We start from the raw sequence: 5,988 nt of genomic DNA, 5'->3' as shown, positions 1-5,988 counted from the left end.
AAAAAAAAAAAAAAAAAAAAAAAGAACTGCAGAATTGAGCCACAAGGTACCCTCTTATTTCACCCTGCAAGACAGCTTCTAAATTTCATTTCTGTTGTTCTTGCTTTATATGGTGTTAGACTCATTGCTGAGAGGGGAGTGGTGAGGAGGGGAAGAGGGAAGTACTGAAAATGAAGTTGTTCGAGGACAGTAACATTGAGTCTTGATCCCATGTTTTCTGATTATCCATTATCCTCTTGGTTTCCTTTTGCCTCTTTCTTTTATACATTTAGGATAACTTTTAAGCACCATATATAAAAAGGTTAGGTAATAATGATTCTTATTGATAAGATGGCATGTTTTCTTCGAATGTGGTTTCTAGTTAAGTGCTAGTTTCCAAGTTTCTCGTAAACCTTCTAGGTGATTTTTGAAGGGGTGTGCTGCATATTTCATGTGTAGATAAGGAAGAGCTGGGATAGGCTAGTATCCAAGGAATACATGCATCCTGAAGCAAAGATGTTTCATTCATGTGTTTAAACACAATTTTAAGTTACTATATCCTACTTCAAAATATATATTTAAATATAATTTTTTGAAATCACATGGTCGATGTTCAAATTAAGGAAAGTGAAAGAAAAGTTTAATGTTTGATTTATTCACTAATGAAGACCAGAGAATTTATGCATCAGAAATGTCTTGTGCCACAATATTTGAGTCATCCTTTATGAAGATGATACCAGAAAAGGCATGCTATTAGTATCCATTTAAAAAATCTTAAATAATCACATTTTATTAAAGCAGTTTAAGTCCTTATCATTTTATATTTTAACTATTTATTGCAGTTATATATAAACTTGTTTATTGCAATTCACAGATATCATATTTTGTTACAAATTGAAAGTTAGTGGTAACCTTGCGTTGAACAAGTCTGTTGGCGTCATTTTCCCAACAGCATGTGATCACTTTGTGTGTCTGTGTCACATTTTGGTAATTCACACAGTATTTCAAACTTTTTCATTTTTTTAAATGGTGATCTGTGATCACAGATGTTTGGTGTTACTGTTGTAATTGTTTTGGGGTAACATGAGCTGCACCCATATAAGATGGTGGGCTTAATCAATAAATGTTGTGTGTGTTCTGAATGCTCCACCAACTGGCTGTTCCCTCATCTCTCTCCCTCTCTATGGGCCTCCCTGTTCCCTGAGACACAGAAAAATTGAAATTAGGGTGTTAATAACCCTACAGAGGCAGCTGTGTGTTCACACAAAAGGAAAAGTCACGTATCTCTCACTTTAAATCAAAAACTAGAAAGGATAAAGCCTAGTGAGGACTGCATGTCAAAAGCCGAGATAGGCCAAAAGCTAGGTCTCTTGTACTAAACAATTAGCTAAGTGGTGGATGCGATTAAAAGTTCTTGAAGGAAATTAAAAGTGCTACTTCAGTGAACACATGAATGATAAGAAAGCAAAACAGTTTTATTGCTGATATGGAGAAAGCTTGAGTGGTCTGGATAGAAGATCAAACCAGCCACAACGTTCCCTTAAGCCAAAACCTAATCTAGAGCAAGGCCCTAACTCTTCAACTCTATGAAGGCTAAGGAAGGTGAGAAAGTTGCAGAGGAAAAGTTGGAAACTAGCAGAGATTGGTTCATGGGGTTTAAAGAAAGAAGCCATCTCTATAACATACTATCAAAGTGCAAGGTGAAGCAGCAAGTGCTGATAGAGAAGTTGTAGCAAGTTATCTCCAAGATGTACCTAAGATAATTGATAAAGGTGGCTCCATTAAACGACAGATTTTCAATGTAGATAAAACAGCCTTCTATTTTAAGAAGACAGGACTTTCACAGCTAGAGAGGAGTAAAAGCCTGGCTTCAAAGGCTCAAGGACAGGCTGACTCTCCTGCTGGGGGCTAATGCTGCTGATGATTTCAAGTTGCATCCAGTGCTCATTCACTATTCTAAAAAATCCTATGCTCCTTCAGAATTATGCTATATCTACTCTGTCTGTGCTCTATGAATGGAACAACAAAGCCTGGATTAAGCACATCTATTTACAGTATGTTTTATTAAAGATTTTAAGCCCACAACCTACTGCTCAGAAAAAAAAGAAAAGATTCCTTTCAAAGTAATCCCATTCATTGACAATGCACAAGGTCACCAAGGGCACTGATAATGATATAAAGGAAATTCATGTTGTTTTAATGCTTGCTAACATAGCATCCATTCTGCAGCCCACAGATCAAGGAGTAATTTCAACTTCAAAATCTTATTGCCTAGGAAATACATTTTGTCAGGCTATAGCTGCCATAGATAGTGACTTCTCAATGGATCTGGGCAAAGTAAATGGAAAACCTCTGGAAAGGATTCACCATTTGAGATGCCATTGAGAACATTCATGATTCACGGGAGGAGATCAAAATATCAACATTAGCAGGAGCTTGGAAGAAACTGATTCCAGCCTTCAAGGATGACTTTGAGAGCTTCAATACTTCAGTGGAGATAGTCACTGCAGATGTGGTGAGATAGCAAGAGAGATAGAATTAGAAGTGAAGCCTAAAGATGTGGCTGAATTGCTGCAATCTCATGATAAAACTTGAATAGATGAGCAAAAAACGGGGTTTCTTGAGATGGCGAAGATGCTGTGAACATTGTTGAAATGACAACAAAGGATTTAGAATATTATGTAAACTTAGTTGATAAAGGATTTAGAATATTACATAAACTTAGTTGATAAAGCAGCAGCGAGGTTTGAGAAGAGAAGATTGACTCCGATTTTGAAAGAAGTTCTACTGTAGGTAAAATACGATCAAACAGCACCACATGTTGCGAAGAAATCTTTTGTGAGAGTCAATTGAAGCAAACTTTATTGTTACCTTATTTTAAGAAATTGCCACAACCACACCAACCTTCAACTACTACCTTCAACTACTACCCTGATCAATCATCAGTCTTTACTATTGAAGTGAAACTGGCAAAATGATTATGATTCACTGAAGGCTCGGATGATCATTGGCTTTTATTTTTTAGCAATAAAGTATTTTAAAATTAAGGTATGTACTTTGTTTTTTTCAGGCATAATTCTATTGCACACTTAGGCTACAGTATATAGTATAAACATAACTTTTATACGCACTGGGAAACCAAAATGTTTGTGTGACCCAAATATTTGCAATATTCACTTTTTTGCAGTGGTCTAGAACTTAACCTGCAATATCTCCAAGATATACTTGTGTGTTATAAATATATATATATGTATATATATGTCTATACATACGTATGTGTTTATACATATGTGTCCACACACATACATATATATGCAAAGTTATCACATATCACAAGTGAATAGCTTGATATATGTTTTTTTTTTTTCTTTTTGAGACAGAGTCTGGCTCTGTCATCCAGACTGGAGTGCAGTGGCACCATCTTGGCTCACTGCAAGCTCCGCCTCCTGGGTTCATGCCATTCTCCTGCCTCAGCCTCCCGAGTAGCTGGGACTACAGGTGCCTGCCACCACACCCGGCTAATTTTTTGTATTTTTAGTAGAGATAGGGTTTCATCATGTTAGATAGGATGGTCTCGATCTCCTGACCTCACGATTGCCTGCCTCGGCCTCCCAAAGTGCTGGGATTACAGGCATGAGCCACTGCACCTGGCCTTGATAAATTTTTAATAGCTGAACTCACTCATCTAACCAGCATTTGGATAAAGGCACAGATTATCACCAATACCCTAGAAGGCCCTTTACGTTCCTTTAAGTCATACCCCTCCCCTGAGGGTAGCCACTGTCCTCTTCCTAATAGCATAGATTACTTTTACCTGTGTTATATTTTGTATATGGAATCATATGGTATGCACTATTTTGGTTATATTTTGTTCAATCACTTTGATTTGAATGTATACATTGACTCATGTCAGTCAACATTTGAATAAAACTATGAGAAGACATTGTCAAATGTTGAAAACATGTTTTTTGAGACACAATTAAGATATACATTCCCATTTCTGCTTCTCAAAAGCTCTCAATTCTTTTAGGGCTTTTCTCTAAACTCTAAAGGGTCATAGCCAGTGAGAGAGGAGAGATATGAAAACTAGAATATAAAATATTAATGTTTATGTTACTTACATCTTGAAATAATATTTTGGATATAAAATATTAATGTTTATGTTACTTACATCTTGAAATAATATTTTGGATATATTGGGTTAAATAAGACATATTATTAAACTTAATTTTATCTGATTCTTTTCACTTTTTAAAATATGGCAACTAGGAAATTAAAGTTACCTTTGAGATTTGCACTATATTTCTGCTAGAAGCATTGATTTAAAGTGTCAGCAGGACTAAGAGAGACTTAGTGAGTTGAACAGTAAAGATTCCAAGTAACATCCTCTCTATGAGACTATCAAACTTTTTAACTTGCTCCTGAGAAAGGGTCTTGCTCTAACTCCCGTGCAAAAGGCAATATGTCTATAGTTTCCAGATTTGGATGAGATGGAGACTCACTCGCTTTCCTATGTATTTTGCCACATTTTCAAAACCAAGTTGCTTCATAAATGCATCAGTTTAATCACCAGTTTCTGCATATGTCATGTTTGTCCTGACTCCTGTCTAGCTTCCTGTGGTTCCTATCAGTAGGAAGGGACTCCTTTCTTCTATCTGAACCATCAGGTTGCACGTGTCCCAGACCTCTTCTCTCTGCCCTCTTTTCTAGCTGGAAAGCTAGAATAGGCACGGATTCCAAAAGATTTAATTTGCAAAATTCATTGCAGATCAATATTTGGTTCTCAGTGTACATTTTCACTTGGAAGCAATGTTTTTGTTTGTTTGTTTGTTTGTTTTTTTCTTTTTTGAGACGGAGTTTCGCTCCTGTTGCCCAGGCTGCAGTGCAATGGTGTGATTTCGGCTCACTGCAACCTCCGCCTCCTAGGTTCAAGTGATTCTCCTGCCTCAGCCTCCTGAGTAGCTGGGATTACAGGCACCCACCACCATGCCTGGCTAATTTTTGTATTTTTAGTAGAGACAGGGTGTAACCAAGTTGGCCAGGCTGGTCTCAAACTCCTGACCTCAAGTGATCTGCCCACCTCGGCCTCCCAAAGTGCTGGGATTACAGGCATGAGCCACTGCACCCAGCAGAAACAATGTTATACATTGTGGCTGAGGTCTTTGGCCAGTTGATGGGGCCTATTTTACTCATAATATATCTGAAGCATAGTATTTACATTTCTATTTCACACATGCTAATCAGAGGTGCAGGAGACATAGTAACTCAGTCCTTGTCATAGGGGAGGGGAGGGTGGGTAACTGTACACTGATGATATTCATTATCTGCATAAAAGGGGAAATTGTAATCACTTAAGCGTTCAACCTGGGTTAAATAGAGAACTGGTGCTCTGGACGTAGAATCCATGAAAAGGTTAGGTTAATTATTGTGCTTCCTATTTATAACATTAAAAAATACATTCTCACCCTCATTCAGCACCTATCACTTACTTAATTAGCATCTATTTACTTTTAGTCAGTTGTATAGGAGAGTAACCCTAAGTTTTTTTTGAGCCATGACTTTCAAATGTACTTGACTTTTTTGCTTTTCACAAATACCCCATCTCTCTCTCTGTGTGATGGTGGTCACCAGCTGGCAAATGGATGAGAAGGCCACATTCTTAAGGCACTAATTTTTGCTCTGAGTTTCTCCGAGTTTCTTTTCTTTTCCTTTTTTTTTTTTTTCCTGAAAGGTTCTACAAAGTGCCATACTCTTAGGCTGGTCTTAGGTTGAAGAAACTGTAGACTTTTCCAACTTTGCAACACCACCTGCATTTCTGAAATATTTATTTGCAAACCAGGCAATTCCTTCATGAGTACTTTTATTTCTTGTAATTTCTTGTCAATCACAATCAATAACAACTAGCACATATTACTAAGTTTCTGTTTTTTAACCCCTTCCCCCTTAGGCCACCAAGTTCATTAAGTACATGGTCTACTTCCCTGTTTACTGCAGGCAACAGTTACCAAA

Source organism: Rhinopithecus bieti, unplaced genomic scaffold, assembly GCF_001698545.2.
Source record: "Rhinopithecus bieti isolate Rb0 unplaced genomic scaffold, ASM169854v2 scaffold_3878, whole genome shotgun sequence".
Lineage (NCBI taxonomy): Eukaryota > Metazoa > Chordata > Mammalia > Primates > Cercopithecidae > Rhinopithecus > Rhinopithecus bieti.
The sequence above is the reverse complement of the archived record's forward strand: the minus strand, read 5'-3'. Positions refer to the sequence as shown.